Source organism: Mastigoproctus giganteus, chromosome 9 (genome assembly GCF_048544385.1).
Source record: "Mastigoproctus giganteus isolate SK-2022 chromosome 9, ASM4854438v1, whole genome shotgun sequence".
Taxonomy (NCBI): Eukaryota; Metazoa; Arthropoda; class Arachnida; order Uropygi; family Thelyphonidae; genus Mastigoproctus; species Mastigoproctus giganteus.
This window is the reverse complement of record NC_143583.1, coordinates 10,963,683-10,981,479: the sequence shown is the minus strand read 5'-3', so window position 1 is coordinate 10,981,479 and position 17,797 is coordinate 10,963,683. Positions and strand designations below refer to the sequence as shown.

At 36.6% G+C, this 17,797-nt stretch overlaps 1 protein-coding gene across 3 annotated transcripts in view; it reads left to right on the top strand.

Moving 5' to 3' along the window:
- The first annotated feature begins 137 nt into the window (after positions 1-137).
- LOC150080048 (uncharacterized) overlaps positions 138-17,797 on the top strand; it is a 477,066-nt gene continuing 459,406 nt past the window's right edge. For all 3 annotated transcript variants that reach the window (XM_090381622.1, XM_090381621.1, XM_090381619.1), the window contains exon 1: positions 138-636. The gene's annotated coding sequence lies outside the window, so the exon portion shown is untranslated. The remainder of the gene's footprint in view (positions 637-17,797) is intronic.

Below are 17,797 nucleotides of genomic sequence, written 5' to 3'. Positions count from 1 at the left end.
TACCTATTTAGAGTGGGTGATTCCGTTTCCGCTTTGATCAGCCAATGAAAACTCAGTATTCAGTTTAGCTCACCTCACCGCTGGAGAGCGTGAGCGAAATGTTCTGCACCCTGAGGTGGCAAAGAGAAATCTTTCGTTAGTGTGTGTTGGCTACAGTTTGTTTGTTGTGTGTAGGTTGTAGTGGTGTTTATTTTCTAGTTGAAGATTAAAGTAATTTTCTGTGGTGCTTGGGTTTATCATGTGCAGCTGTAACAATTTTGTGCAAAAGTTTTTAAGTAGAATAGAAGTTGTTATTTAAGTTGGCGTCAGTGGCCAACATTCGAGCATATATCGTGTTCATTAATAAGGCCATTGCCGTTTTTGGTGTGTATCATAGAAAAAAAAAATATAGTCTTTAGAGAACCCTGTGTTAGTAAACAGGCCTTAAAACAGTTCAAACACACCCACTCATCTTGTTTTTGTGAAATAATTAAACTATTAGTTACATTTACATCTATAAAGACAAGGCTCTTATTTGTATCACTGAAAGTTTACGGGAAAAAAAATGTGTGAAAGAATTGCTGGGATATATGTTTTTCATGGCATTACACTCCAAGACCGAAATTTCTTGCGCTTCTATTTCAAGTGAAATGTCAGGTAGGAATATTATTTTTCATCTTTAAAAAAACAATTATGCCCATTTAATCAATTTCTGGGAATAACAACTTGAAAGAAAATTGGGAATAAGCAAAGGTATGCTGTCAATTTGTTAACAAGGGGTTCGCTCGAGAATTTCAGCAAAGTGTCATCCCCGGTTAAAATAGTCTGTTACATTTTATCAAATTATTATTATTTTTAGCAAGGGGCTTGCGCTAGCCCCCCCACAGCATATTCGTGAGTATAAGTAATGTTAAAGTTGATAATGAAATAAGTTTGAAATTAAAAAGTATCTTTATTATAATGCACTGATGAAAGATGAAATAAGTTTGAAATTAGAAAGTATCTTCATTATAATGCAATGAGAAAAGAATAAAATTACTACAAAACAGCATATAACATGCATTTTGCAGTAGAAATTAGGAGATAATCTGTATCTTGCAATAGAAATTAAAAAGGAAATTATATGGATTTTTCAGTATTTTGGGTATTGTTTATGTACTTTTTTAATTCTGGTTGCTTGTCTTTCACCGCTAGAAAGCAGGGATTTTATTAGGTTTACATGTAAATATAGGCAAAAGATTTTTTTTTTTTTACGTATAATTAGAAGCATGTACACGATGGTCTGTTTTTGGCTAACCCGAATTGAATAGTTTTAGCTAGCAATATATTTTCTTTCTTTGTGTAAAAAAGATAAGAGGACGTAGATGGGGTCCAAAACAGTGCACTAGGCGTTGTCAGAAACTTTCCTTTTAGCTCCAGAATAATTAAATACTGGAATAAACTTCCATCATGTCTGACCTGTGGAACCCCAAAGTTCTTCAAAATTTAAAGGAATGTAAATATTTACATGAAATATTGCACTATATAATCCGATGGCTTAATTGCCTTTAATTTTGATATTCTATTATGCTTTGGATTGATACTAAATGAACTCTGCTTCCCTATAGCTATTTCATCAATTAATAGCCAGCACCTATCATGGTGTATAAAACAGGTTAGTCTACCTAGAAAACTGTCACTTATAACATGAATAATTACATATTTTCATATTTTAACTTTTCATGGGAAGCAATAAAATCCTGGTGACTCATCTGTATCTGTATATTTGTTGTAAAAGTCCAACGCTGATTAGTGAGACAATTAGACAGAAATCTTACAGCCTCATTATTACCAATTTACAGCTAAGTCAATTCGCTGTAATTACAAAAGGAACAAGTCATTTAATGTATCAATTTCGTGATATTTCTGCCGCGTTCGATTATCAAACATGAACTCCCAAGGGTTAAAAACTAATATTGTACTCAAGAAGTTTTACCGAAACTTACCACTATTGGTAGTAATAAGGTTGGATTGGCCTTTTTAGTGGTGGTTGGGGGAGGAGGCGATTGCACAGGAGGAAAATAGGTTAAAATTCTCGGCATGAAATATGGTACAAAGGTTTCTAATAATCAAAATATGTCTGGAAATTTTAAAATTGATGGGACCTGCTGTTCCAAATCTATAATATCGGTATTTCTTATGGGGGAGGGGGGGCTTGATGTAAAGAGCCAACAAAACGATCGAAATTTGGTGCCCGTCTGACTTTTGTCTTGTTATCCTTAGCGAAACATGCCTTCATTTATATAAGTAAAATTTCATGAGGAATCAGATTGGGCTTAAAAATCCTATCAAGGGATCAAATCAATTTTCAGCAACCAACAGTTTCTTTGTGTGTGGGGTATAGGAAGTGGTGGGGATATCTAATTGGAGAGCATGAGCTTTACTTGAGACTAATAGAACATACACTGACAATTTGGTGTCATTTGACTCTTCCTTATCAATTAATGACCAAACATCTGAAACATATTTCCACTGGAATTAAACCTTGATATTTTTTCTATCCTTATTGATCAGCATAAGTTGCAATACATTAATCAACTATGAAAACCTAAGTTAAATTTTATTTATATGGAATTTAAAATTAATACAATCTGTACTTTCCAGAAAGAGTCCAAGAAACCTTCTTTCCTAAATTGTATGTGTTATTTGTTTGTTATTTGGTTTTTAGGAGCATTAGCAACTAAGGCCATATTCCTCCTGGGGGAGGGGGGGAGTCATTCCCTGACCCTTCCGCATCCTCCGTATTTGGTGGTCACGGGCTCGAACCCTGGTCTAATCAAGAAGCGTGTGCTACGCACTGCTGCTCCTGCCCACCTGGCTATGGAGGTGCCACTAAATTATATGTAAGAACTGTAACAAGAGTGGAAAAATAGTATTTTCAAAAATAGTCTCCCCCCTTCTCCAGATTTCCAGCCTGCATAAAATTTTGGTTATGCATAATTTAGGATTCAGAGCAATCGTTTGAATCAGATTGTTTAACTCTTTAGTGGTTGCCCTAAGTCAATGGGCCCTAACAAAATTTTAAATGCATTTTTTTTTTTCCTCTTCTTGTATAAGGCATTAAGTGCTTTTGGTCTGTTATTATTAGTAGTAGTAAAGGCAAATGATGCAAGGAAGCAAAATTATATAGCATCAATCAAAATATGCATTAGCTAGTAGAGGCATATGATGCAAGAAAGCGAGCGTATGCAGTATCAGCCAAAAAAAAAAAAAAAAAACCCTCCCATTTCACCCCTCCATTCGTTCCAAATGCCTGTCCAGCTCAGCCTTAAATTTATTTAGGCTATTAGCTTCCACAACAAAAGATGGAAGCCTGTTCCACCAATCAACTAAAGGCAAATTTCTGCACATTTATTCTACAATTATCTTTCCTCAATTTGAATCTGTGCCCCCTCAGGTTCTTAATCTGAGCAAGAGGAAGAATGCCATCAGCATTCAGCTTGCTCAACCCATTCAAGGCCTTATACATCTCAGTCAGATCACCTCACAAGTGCCTACTCACCAGGTGCTGCAATTTGTAGAACTTAAGCCTTTCTTGGTAAGAGCACCCCTTTGTTCCCCTCACCAATCTTGCCTGCACACATTCCAATAGATATAATACTGCCTACCTCATCTATCCTTGTCTTTTCCAATAATAGGTCTAATTCTTCCTTAAATTTATTCAAACTACCCATTTTCACAATACCAGATAGTAGTTTGCTCGATCAATCATTTGCTCACTGACTGAAAGTAAATTTTTGCACATCTAACCCGCTGCCATCTTTTTTCAATTTATGCTCCCCGAAGTCTATTGTGATAAGAGTAGTATCCTTTTGTGTTTTTGACTAATCTAGTTGCTCTTCTTTGCACACATTCCAATAGATCCACATCATTTCTTAAAAATGAGGCTTCCAGACCTGTATGTAATACTCAAGATATGGTCTAACCTTTGCTTATACAACAGGATAATCATCTCCTTGTCCCTGCCGGCAGAGTTCCTGACTGTCATTAACAGAACCCCATGAGCTGTTCTCGCAGCCTGTCTGCACAGCTCAGAGAACTTCATGTTGGACTGTATAATTATCCATCTTGCTTGTTCTTACCACCTTGAGTGTGATATAACCTAATTGTTATGTTATTCTGAGATTAATGTTGCCCATATGCAGTACCTGCATTCAGCATCTTCCACTTCTCAGCAATTAACAGTTGCCACTTTTCAGCCCACTGCCTACTTTTTATAGGTCTTTCTGTAGTAGTGGTATGTTTGCTTGATTCCTGTCATTAACCATACTACCAACCTTTGTGTTAATTGCAAACTTAGAATATAAGTTTGATGTGCCTCTATCAACATTGTTAATAAATATTGTAAACAGTAAGGGAGCCCCAGCATTGAACCCCGAGGATGCCATTAATAACATTAGTCCACGAAGTGCCCATTTATAACCAGCCTCTGCCACACGTCCATCCCTTTATCCTTAGCAGGATAAAGGGATGGATGTGTTTATAATTAGCCTCTAAGGCCACACTGCTCCAATTTGTACAGCAGTTTTTCATGTGGAATGATGCCAAAAACTATGTGAAATGTAAATATATGATCTCAAAATTATTTTTTGTGTCCCGTTCCTTTGTTACAATGTCATAATAGCTAATCAGATTGGCCAGACAAGATCCCCTCTCCCCAACACATCCATTCTGTGATTATCATATAATTCCTCCTTTTAAGATGATCCTGCAGTATTTCTTTAATTACAGAAGCTATTATTTTACCTGTAACAGAAGTCAAACTTACAGGTCTATAATTGCTCATGTTGCCCTTTGATCAAACTTTGTGAATGTCATGGCATTGTTATGCGATTTTGTCCTTTGGTCTGTGAGACCCATGTGAGCACTCATGTTACTGTTTGGGCAAATATATTTTAAATGTTATTCAGAAGTATAGTACTTGTGCACTAATACAAAGTGAGTTAATGTTTATATTGAGTAAATTATTTTTGAAATCCTCAATATTTTTGCAGAAAATGTATCCATTTTTTTGTGGTTTGAGCATACATGATGATTCATCTATACTGATAATGAAAATTACTCTGAGGCTGCTTATTTTTGAATCAAAAATATAAAATCTGAAAAAAGAAATGGTATTTTTGAATTCTTTGGCGTCTGGTTAGTTGTTGTTTCAGTTTTGTTTAAATTGTATTGAGGAATATCTGTTTAGCTCCATTTTCTGAACCACAATATTTTTTTCTAAGTTTATACAGATAAACTCTTATTTTATTAAACTATCAAAGCTGCAATTTTTTTTCTCCTGGCACTGTTTTACATTACCATATAAGTGCAATAGTTTTTTTTTTTTTTTTGGTTATGGCTTATTTTTGACTTTCACTAGTTTTATATCTGGGTCTGTCAGACCTGAACTGCTTGTTTCTAAATAGTTAACAGCCACTAAAAGGTTAATTTTACCTGTGTAATGATTTCCAGTTTGGTGTACCTTCTACAAGGAAGTTATCTCAAACTATAATAAAGGATCAAATGTTTCAAGATTGAATTTTTATATAAAGTAAAAAAAAAAAGAAGACAGTACTGATTTATGCAATTTTTCCCCATCAGTTAAATAATTAGAGGAGAAGGTTAAAAAATAGCAAATAAAGGGAGAAGCTTTTTTGTTTGAATCATGTAGTTCATTTTTAAAAGTTCCTTGATTATTTTTCTCACACCTGCAATAATTTCCAATACCTGTGCTGGAAAATTGTTATTCCTTTAATAAGATCTTTAGTTTGGGGGGAAAAAAAAGTAAGAACACATGAGTATAAAAGTCTAATTCCATAGGATACTGTTAGAATATACCATTTTTTTTTTTTGTTTTGTTATATGTTAGAGAGAGAGAGAGAGAGAGAGAGAGAGAGAGAGATAGATAGATAGAGATAATCTTTGATGCCCTTCACGGCCAAAAAGCCATGTTCTGAGACAATGGCAATGGTAAAGAAGCTATTGGAAAATTATTTGTGGTAGTGCCATATCAAGCCTTGATACATTGTTTCTGTAACCATTGTTCACTTTATACAAGGGTGGACCTTATTTCTTTATTTATCTCCTTAAATTTTCATTAAAAATTTTTCAGATTTCTCCCCCCTCCCAGTTTGATCAGTGACTGTCTGCTAGAATATTATATGTGCATTGTTTTTCTTCTTATCTCTTTTCCTGTTGAGCCCACAAGAGTCAGAGTCCTTTTGCAGATAGAGATAATCTTTGATGCCCTTCACGGCCAAAAAGCCATGTTCTGAGACAATGGCAATGGTAAAGAAGCTATTGGAAAATTATTTGTGGTAGTGCCATATCAAGCCTTGATACATTGTTTCTGTAACCATTGTTCACTTTATACAAGGGTGGACCTTATTTCTTTATTTATCTCCTTAAATTTTCATTAAAAATTTTTCAGATTTCTCCCCCCTCCCAGTTTGATCAGTGACTGTCTGCTAGAATATTATATGTGCATTGTTTTTCTTCTTATCTCTTTTCCTGTTGAGCCCACAAGAGTCAGAGTCCTTTTGCAGCTGCAAAAGCATGTGTTATTATTATTTGTTATGAAAGAGTGAAGAAATGAATTTTTTTTTTTTTTTTTTTTTTATAAATAGAAAAAATTGTTATCCTATACAGCAAGATATTTGGACCATCCTGTTGCTTACTAAAGTGAAAGTAGTAGGATTGAATATATATTGATGTAATCTTTCAAATTGAATCTTTGAAGGAAGGGCACAGAAAATTTGTTTTTGTGAGTATGCAGTGTATAACCTGTATGGCACATATTGTATATAAGTGAACTTAATTATTATTACTACAATTGTTTAATTATTTAAAATTCTATGTTCACAAATACATTTTTCATTAAATTTCTTAAAAAAAAAAATTTTTTTTTAACTAATTCATACCAAATCTAAATTTCACTATAGTTTGTATGGTAGCACTTTTATATTCAAATGACTACCATTTCTTTAGGCATAATGGTGATCTTAATTCAGTGTAGAATAGCATTGGGGAATCTTATATATTTATGGTATTATTAAAAAAAAAAAATGACACTATATACATAAACATGCAGTGTGTGTGTAGTATCACACTAAAAGTAATTTTTTTACAGATACTCACAAAAATAGCAAATCACAAACTTGTTAATCATTGGAGTAAATTGCCACCATGAGTACTTCAGGTTTTGGGAATTCAAAGGCCAAGTGGGAAGAGGAAATCACTTAAATTTTTTTTTTTTTTTTTGCCAGTACAACAAAAGCCTGGTTTCCTTGTGCTGTATTATTAAAATTAATATGAAGCATTTTCATATATAGATAAAGCCTTATATTCTTAAAAAATGCAAAAGTTTCATAATTTTCTGCTAGTTTTGATTAAATTACATTACTAACTTGATACTTGTAAAGATTGTACTTGTATTGAACTTACTGTATATTGATATATTTCCATTCTTTATGTATTTTTTAGAGGAGAGATATATGGAATGAAATTTGATTTTTGCAGTTAAAATGGTTAAAAAAAAATGCAGTATATTATATTTTAGTTTTTATGCCAGGAAAGAATGCTGATTAACCTAAAAATTGACCAAGTTCTTTCTTTGTGTAAGGCAACTACACAATGACAGTGCTTCTGTCACTGCACCCCCACTCCCCCATGAACATTTTGTTTTGAAATCTAATGCTTAGTGCCAAGGAGAAATCTAAAAATACATGAAGCTGTCCTAATGCTCTCTAGACGTGCATAAATAGACCAAGCAGTTTGACAGTTTACATGCCCTCTCCCCAGTGATTGTCTCCTGTGTTGCACTTGCACCTGCTGTGCAAAACCCAGGCTATTAAACAAAGATGTGGCTTATGATATTTAAAATCAAATTATATGGACTTTTAATGTGCATATTACATAATATTTACTTAGAATCTAACTATTATAGTTAGCTAAAGGATGGCAATAAAAAGCATGTGTTCATCAGGTAAAAGATTGTTAACTTTGTGCTAGTTAATTTATATTCTGTCAAAAGATGTAATTTGATTTAAGGTGCTTTGAACTGCTCTCTGTTAATTAATTAAAACTAACTTGACTAGACTTTGAAGTGAACCTTAACTTTTCTTTGAATAGAAATGACGGAGGAGTGTAATTTATTTAAGTTTCAATTTTTTGTTATACTAGCTGCAACACTGAAAAATAGAGATATGGTTTTAAAACAAGCTAAACAATTTACCAGTTATTTTGATTGTACAAGTAATTGAAACAATTGGAAAAGCACTTAACCTTTCATAGTTGTGTAGTTTTTTAAAACCATTAGTTACATATTTGTAGTTTTTAGTTTCCAGATGACTACTATAATAATTGCATTCTTTTATTGTAATAAAATAGGGAACTTAAGAAAAAAACTAATATTTGTTAAATACAGGATCTTTCAGTTATATATATATATATATATATATATATATATATATATATATCTAATAATTAAAATAAATATGATATTTAAAATAAAAACATCAATAAATATGGCTATGTAGCTATCATTAGAGGCAGCAAATGCACATCCTCCACATGATGCCTAATTATATCTAATAATTAAAATAAATATGATATTTAAAATAAAAACATCAGCCAGTAGTACGGCAATAATGCAGAGTGAAACGAAACGTAAAATAATATAAAATAAACAAACAGGGAAGGGAAAGTAGCGGTAGTAGGACAAAAGGTAGTCGATAATCCCCTGTATAATTTAGTCAATTAAGTCATTAAACCCAATTAATAAAACATGATGTAATTTAAAATAATGCCAATTATACATAATTTAGCGGAACCCCCTCGAAGGTACCATTTCCAAAAGACGTGAAATATCACCAAAAAAAGGGTTAAAGAAACTACCAAAAAACTAAAATATCAAAATAATAGACTGACCATCATGCCCCATATCGACAGAGGACCACGAGGCCAATAATGGTCATGGAATCGCTGCATTTCAATCGTCATACAAATCATCGCAAAGGCGGAAATATCGAAGAACCAAACCACACCCCCATTCTCCGATAGATCAACCAATGCAAAGGATTTGCATGGCGGTGGTCCTTATGCAGCGAAAAATAATCTATAGAACAGACAGCACTCTAGATCAGAGCCACACCACTGACATAATGCAAGCTTAACCAGCTTATATAATAGAAAGGAAAGAAATAGATGGCGGCACAGGCGCTGCTTATTTAGCATAACAACCCACTACTACCATTAATTTATATTATGTGAGGTAAAAGTTAGGCAAAAGTAATAAAAATAAATAAATATGGCTATGTAGCTATCATTAGAGGCAGCAAATGCACATCCTCCACATGATGCCTAATTATATCTAATAATTAAAATAAATATGATATTTAAAATAAAAACATCAGCCAGTAGTACGGCAATAATGCAGAGCGAAACGAAACGTAAAATAATATAAAATAAACAAACAGGGAAGGGAAAGTAGCGGTAGTAGGACAAAAGGTAGTCGATAATCCCCTGTATAATTTAGTCAATTAAGTCATTAAACCCAATTAATAAAACATGATGTAATTTAAAATAATGCCAATTATACATAATTTAGCGGAACCCCCTCGAAGGTACCATTTCCAAAAGACGTGAAATTCCATGACCATTATTGGCCTCGTGGTCCTCTGTCGATATGGGGCATGATGGTCAGTCTATTATTTTGATATTTTAGTTTTTTGGTAGTTTCTTTAACCCTTTTTTTGGTGATATTTCACGTCTTTTGGAAATGGTACCTTCGAGGGGGTTCCGCTAAATTATGTATAATTGGCATTATTTTAAATTACATCATGTTTTATTAATTGGGTTTAATGACTTAATTGACTAAATTATACAGGGGATTATCGACTACCTTTTGTCCTACTACCGCTACTTTCCCTTCCCTGTTTGTTTATTTTATATTATTTTACGTTTCGTTTCGCTCTGCATTATTGCCGTACTACTGGCTGATGTTTTTATTTTAAATATCATATTTATTTTAATTATTAGATATAATTAGGCATCATGTGGAGGATGTGCATTTGCTGCCTCTAATGATAGCTACATAGCCATATTTATTTATTTTTATTACTTTTGCCTAACTTTTACCTCACATAATATATATATATATATACATATATATATACACACATATATATATACACACACACACACACACACAGCAATACCTCGCTTAGCACAGGTTTCACTATAACACGGTTTTCAATTAAATTTAAGTTGAAAATTTACTGTACATATTAAAACTTATTTAATAGCCTAGACATGTACTCTACATATGCTGCTTTGTCGTAGCCTAGGTATGGGTACATATATGCTGCAGTGCCAGCTCTGTTGTCTCACACGTGCTGCACATAATGCAGGCAGTCAGTGGCAACAGTGTTCAGTATTCTTAATTCCACCCTGACGAGATGATATGATTGATAGCTTTTCAAACTTTTCACAATTTATTTTTAACCCCTTTAAATACAATCGAAAATATATCTGCATCTTGGTTAGAAATCATTGCCAACAACATGCGTTATGTTTGGCAGCATATGTTTTGCCCCATTTGGCAAATCATTTCATTGGTTTTTGAATCGCAAGTTCAGACAATTGCCGTAGACATTGTGAAGATCAGAAAAGACTTGGGATTCAAAACTTTGGACACTGCCAATGTACATGACTGCATTGACTCACATGCAAATAACTTAGATGATGCAACTCTCCTTGAAATTGACAAGAAAATTGCTTATGAAGAAGAGGAAAACAATTCTGAAGTGGATAACACTGAAGCAGATAACACCAAAAGAATTTAACAGAAGAATTGAAGAAAGTTTTTCGGGGCTTGACATGGTCTGCGAGGCAATTATAAGAAGAAGAAGAAGAAGAAATCTTTATTGTATACAAAATGCATATGCCGTACACAATACCCTTCACGGCTAGAAGCCAGGGGTTTACAGTAAAGGTTAACACAAGGTAAAAGTCTAATATAAAGGTTACAAAGGCTAATACACTGCAATAAACAAGGATGAGATAGGAGAAAAAATAATCTTATTACTAATTATACAAGTGTAATGAAATGAAAGCAAATGGAAAATTTACATATGAATGTAAATATACAACAGCATGTTATCATTCTAATTTATCCTCCAGGGAGCAGTCCTCTTACAGTGTTGGAGTCATCTGAGCAGGCGCAGAAAGTTGGAGCAATGTAGTGAGGGATCCATGGGAGTGATGGACAGGTCCTTGGGAGCAGGTTCTAATGCCCTGTGACATGGTCCTGAGAAGGAAGTCGATGGAGTAAGTTCTGCCTGTATTTTTTATCCAATGCGAACTTGTAGAGGTCGCCATCCAAGGAGTATACGTACTGCAGCATTTGCACGGGTATGAAGCGATCGGATAACTTTAACCGGTTTGGGGTGGCCTGGAGGACTGGATTGGCCCGAAGGCTTGGGACCGGGATCCTCCAACCGCAGTTGGCCCAGAAGTCTGGGTGCGAAATAATGCCAACCATCATTTTTACAGAAAAGACGAGTCTTCTCTCATGGATAATGGCAGGAAGACGTCTGATGTTTAGAGATGCTGCCATCTGGGTGGTCCTTCGTGCAGGGGGAAGTCGGAATTTCCATATGGCCCACTTCAATAGCCAAAATTCGCCCGCAAAAATCCGTCTTAGATGCGTTGCGGCAGTTGAGGTCCAGACTTCTGCTCCATAAAGAATGACCGGATAGACACACGTCTTCATATACCTGCACCCAACGACCTGGTCATGGACATACATAAGTTGTTGCTTAAGCATCCACCGGAGTCGACAGAATTTTTTTTTGCAGGTGGTCTATGTGTGGTATAAAGGAGAGCTTCTGGTCAAAAATAACGCCCAGGTCGGTGTGTTGCTGCACAGCAGAAATTGCGGATCCTCTTATATTGGGTTGCACCATCGTTGGGTTCCGTTTGAGCGAGAAAGTGAGCTGTTTTGACTTCTCAGGATTGATGTGAAGGCCGAAACCGGAGAGGAAGGCCTCAAGGTTCTGGATTTTATGTTCGATTACGACATTTGTGTAGTCAGCAGTGTCTCCGGGGTTGATAACAGTGAACAGCTTTATATCATCGACGAAGGTGATAATATCAGTTCAGCCTGTCACAAAAGGCAGAAGAACGGCTGAGAACAAAATACCAGAGAGGACCCCACATTGTGGGACTCCAGTTGTAATATTTCTGGTGTAGCGTCGATTGGCATCGCGAACAATAATCTTTTATTCTCAAGCATTGACTGAATGAACCAGAGCACATCTCCACCAATGAAGTAATAGTCACGTAATAGCCTTATCAACGCGTGAACGGATACGGAATCAAATGCTGCCTGGACGTCGATATAAGTAACGGTGATTTCCGAACCGTGCTCAAATGCTTCGAGGATCTTGGTAGTGGTACTGACTAGATTTGTAGCGGTGGATCTTGACCGGGTGGCATAGTGGATCTGCGGTGGCTGATGTGGCATTATTTGTGTGGTTAACGTTTTCAGAAGAGATTTCTCAAATACCTTTAGTAGGCTTGATGCAGAAGAAATAGGACGGAAGTGACTGGGCTGAGAAGCAGAGCGTATTTTTGGCAGCGGTCTTACTAGATAGACATGCCACATAGGAGGGAAGAATTTTTGATGAAGGATTTTGTTGAATAATGACAGAATGGGATCAACAATAAATGTACTCAGGCATTTCAGCATAAACTGAGGAATCCCGTCAGCGCCGGATGCGGCTGTAGGTGCTAAACTGTTTATTGCATCAATCAGTTGATATTTGGTGAGTTGAACTGAATTTAAGAGGTCGGTTGAAATCGGATTGATTGGTAATTCCATTGGTGTGATGGATTCTGGCTGAACCGCAAACCTAGTTATGTGGTCGAGCCAACTGCTCAGATTGAGTGAGTGAATGGCGTCCTCTGATTTGCTTCTATGGAAGGGCTTCCCTTTATTTATGGTAGCCTCTAGGTGAAGTTTTATTGCCTTCCTCTTATTCCTAATGAAAAGAGCCCTGGCTCGGGAGAATGCAGTTCTGTCCGAGGGCGAGCCAGAGTTTTTCCACCGCTTGTGCATGTTCTGTTTGACGTGGAAGCTTTCAGAGACTTTGACTCCACCAGGCCCTTGAATGCTCTGTAATGGTTAGCTTCTTTGTTGCAGCATAGAGAGAGACAGTGGCTATCCATCTTGTCATTAGGTCAATTCCGAATTCAGGGTCGCATTCCTCAAGGACATCCCATGGAATTGCCTGGGCTGCATAAACACACCTTTCAGGATCAAGGTATTTGGGCGCTGTAATAGTTTTGGCTGTGACTTTCCTCCTGCCAGAAGTGATGGGTATTTCTGTTTGCACAGAGAGAATGATGGGGTTATGATCAGACTGTAGGTTGCTTGTTGGGTTTTGATTAGCCACACAATTTGCTGACGCGAACGCGAGGTCCAATGTGCCTTCACCCCTCGTGGGTGGTGTGCTCACCTGTTTAAGACCTAATATGTCTAAATGCTGACTCAGTCTTCTCTTGAGGCTCCCCAGGGTATTTGGGAGATTGAAATCCCCACACACGATATGCTTCAGTGATGAATGGAGATGGTTAATCAGCCAATTGAGGAGTTCATCAACTACTTATGCGTCTGGAACTGGTGGAATATACACTGCGGCAATGTCGAGAGAAACGTTCTGGCTGTTGTTGTTTTTAGGTTTTAGTGTGACTAGAACTGCCTTGAAAGAATAGGACTGGCTCGATACTGAGTGGAGGATAGAAAATACCTGCTCATTGAACAAAATTGCTACTCCTCCTCCCCTGCGGTTTTCTCTAGACGTACACACCATCTGATATCCTGCAGGCCAAGTAGAAGAAAGTGTTTCTTCACTGGGATCAAGCCATGTTTCTGCAAAGCAAACTACATCCATTGAACTGGACAGCAAGAGCTCCTCAACTTCATTCAGTTTGTTCCTCATGGATCGCACATTTTGAAATAGGAGTTGGAATAAAGCTGTTCTCCTGACCTTGACGAGGGATGTACACTGTCTGGTCCGTCTGTGACGCCTTGCTGGTTTTCGATGTGTTGAAACCATGACAGGGATCGTAAAATTCAGAGGTAGAAATGACGGAGATGTAGCATCCAGATACAGCAAATTTTATAAGATGGGATTCAATGCTACAAAGACTTGTATACCGAGAAAAAGAAGAGATGACTTCACCAAACTTCATTTTTGAAATTTCTAAATAAACAAATCTTTCTTCTCATCTCTCACGATGTTACCTTTTCATTAATAAAATTTTTGCAAATTTTTTATTTCAAATCCTTTTAATTGACCATCAAGTGCAGATTGTTTATAGATTTATTATAATTTGTTTATTGACTGTTTCTCTGGTACGTATTCATTTAAAACCCATTATAATTATACCTCAATCAGCACGGTTTCACATAACACGAACAATTTCGGTACCAATTATCACTGCTGTGCAGGGTATTGCTGTATATATATTTATATCTGTTAGCCGTATTGATTAGATTGTGACAGAAACAATTTGCACACGTATAATTTATCATAATCAGAGAAAATTCATTTGAAACATTCAAATCACACCTTTTTCGGCTGCAGGTTCCTTCTCTGTGGGAGTATAGTAGCTTTGCTGCTTTTCACACATTTGGAGAAATCTTGCTTTGAGTCCCTGCGATGACTGGAGAAATTTCGTAAGGCTGTAGTTTGCTAATCTCAAGTGGAAGAGATGCTCCTCCTTTTGCTTCATTTCCAGCTTCTGTTTTCCTCTTGTGTGTTGGTTGATGGAGACATCATTTATAAAATTGAAATAATGCATGCTGTGTCTGAAGTATAATTGCAGCCTTGTCTGTATAATCCTGCAGTACTTCTTTTACCTGTGATTCCATTATTTTCTCTGGAACAGAAATTAATCCAACAGGTCTGTAATTACTTGTCACCCTTTTATCTCCCTTTGTGAATTGAGGTAAATTTGCGCTATCTCAAGTCTGCAAGGACTTCCCCTGAATCCAAGGATGCTGTCATAATTATGACCAAGGGTTTGTTTACTTCCTTTGCTGCTTCCCATAATATAATTGGATAGATCCCACCATCCCAGGTGACTTTCTTATGTTTAACTTCAAAAATTTCTCTTCCCCTGTCTTCTCGGTTATTATAAAATCATTTAGCTCTCTGTTAGAGTTTGATAAACTTTTGGCATCTCCCTCCCTAGAGAATTCTAGGGCTGCAAGAGTAGCTCATGGTGTCTTGTCAATGATATACAAAGAATTTTTCTAGCAGGGATAAGGAGGTGATTATTCCCTTGTATAAGGCAATGGTCAGGTAACACCTTGAGTACTGTATACAGGTCTGGAGGCCTCATTTCAAGAAGGATGTAGAGCTGCTGGAACGAGTACAGAGAAGGGCAACAAGATTAGTGAATGGAACAAAGGGGTACTCTTATGAAGAAAGGCTTAAGTTATGCAAATTACAGTGTCTGCAGACTAGGCACCAGCGAGGTGATCTGATAGAGGTGTATAAAGCCTTGAATGGTTTGAGCATGCTCAATGCTCATGGGATTCTTCCTCTTGCTCAGAATAATCCCCTGAGAGGGCAAATATTCAAATTGAGGAAAGACAGATGTAGGATAGACGTGCGGAAATTTGCCTTTAGCCAGCGGGAGTTGGTTCATGGAACAGACTTCCATCCCTTGTCGTGGAAGTTGATAGCCTAAATAAATTTAAGGCTCAGCTGGACAGGTATTTTAAACGAACGGAGGGGTGAGAAGTGGAAGCGTTTTTTTTTTTTTTTTGGCTGATGCTGCATAAACTTGCTTTCTTGCATCATATGCCTCTGCTAATGCTAATTCCTCATGTGTGAATGCAGATGCAAAATACTAATTCAGTTTCAGAAACCTGAGCAGGATCATCAACAGTGGAACCATTAATATCAAGTGGACCAATCTAATTCATCCCTTGTTTTGTACTGTTAATGTAAGCATAAAAGTCTTTGCTGCTTTTCTTTTCCAGAGACTTTTCATAATATGCCTTAGCGTGCCTAACATCCTTTGTAAATCTACCATATGGTAGACGTTATAGAGCAGATATTACCTTTTAAGGGCACAAAAGGTGATATTTTTGTACACGTTGGCACTAATGATATTAAGAGTAGGAGACCGGCGGAATTGCTTAACAAGTACAGGTCACTGTTGAAAAAAAGTCGTGAATTAGGGTTGAATTTGAAAGTGTCTGCAATTCTGCCCAGACATGATAGGAGGGAGTATATGATAAAAGCCCTGTCGATCAATTCGGCCCTGGAAAGATTGTGCAAGGCTCAAGGGGTAGAATTTTTTTCAGCCTGGTCTGTACTTGTTAACAGGAGAGACTGCTTCTACGGAGATGGGATACACTTAAATAGAAAGGGTGCAAGAATGTTTGCTGATGCTATCTAGGCAGTGTTAGGTGGGTTGGAAAACTGCTAGATTGGGGGTTACAAGGACTAATACATTAACAGTAGCCACTGGCAGAGGTGAAATTGATTCTTGCACTGCTTCTATTAGAATGAGCAGCAGCCTGGAAAATAAGATGCAGGATATATCAGAGACTGCTGGGAATCATTGGGGTAAAAGTAAACACATGGGTTGTGTTAGGGAAGCTAAGAAAAAGAACAGGTGCATGTATACTTGCGTGTACACCAATGCTAGGAGTTTAGTAAATAAATTTGAGGTATTGCTCAAAACATCAAAGGCAGATATTGTTGGGATTTCAGAGACGTGGTGTCACACAGATATAAGGAATGCAGAACTGGAATTTGAGGAGTACAATGTCTACAGAAAGGATAGACAGGATAGGAAGGGAGGAGGGGTTATGCTATTAGTTAAGAAATACATAAAATCCGAGGAAGTGAAGTCAGTCGACATCGCTGGACAGTACAGTGTCGAGTCAGTTTGGTGTGACATAAGCATTGGGAGATCAAAATTGAGAGTAGGAGTGTGCTATAGGCCTAATGACTCTGATGAGTATAATAAGAAACTGTACAGGGAAATAGATTGGGCCAGTAAATCAGAGAGTCTTATAATGGGGGATTTTTAATTTCCCAGATATTGACTGGAATTTGGGGACTGGTCACTCACACACTAGCAAGGCTTTTGTGGATTTATTGGATGATTGTTTTCTACATCAGCATGTTCGGGAGGCAAGTAGAGGGAGTAATACTCTTGATTTGATTATCAGTAGTGATTCTTCATGCATTAAGAATCTGCACATAAATGAACCACTAGGTGGCAGTGATCACAGTGTGCCGAAGTGGGATTTACTCAAAGAGGTAACTACCATTAGGGGTAAAGGGAAGGGTTATTGCTTTCATAAAGGCGACTACGATGGACTGAGACAGTATTTAAATTCTATACAGTGGGACCAACTGATGATGTTACCAACAGCAAATTCAAAATGGGAAGCATTCAAAGAACCTATCTTGGAAGCTACCAGGCTTTTCATACTAACTAAGAAATATTGTTCAAGGTTTAGGCCTAAATAGATGTCATATGAACTAATGAGACATATGGCAGAGAAGAAAAATGCATGGGATACATAAAAATTAACACGTGACACAGAAGCCTATGATAGATACAAGTTGATCTGTAACCAAGTTACAAAGGAGATTAGGCAGGCGAAGGCAGATTACGAGATATCTTTGGCAAGGGATGCAAAGATAAACAGTAAAGAGTTCTTTACTTATGTAAACTCTAGAAGGAAGGGGATGAATCAGAT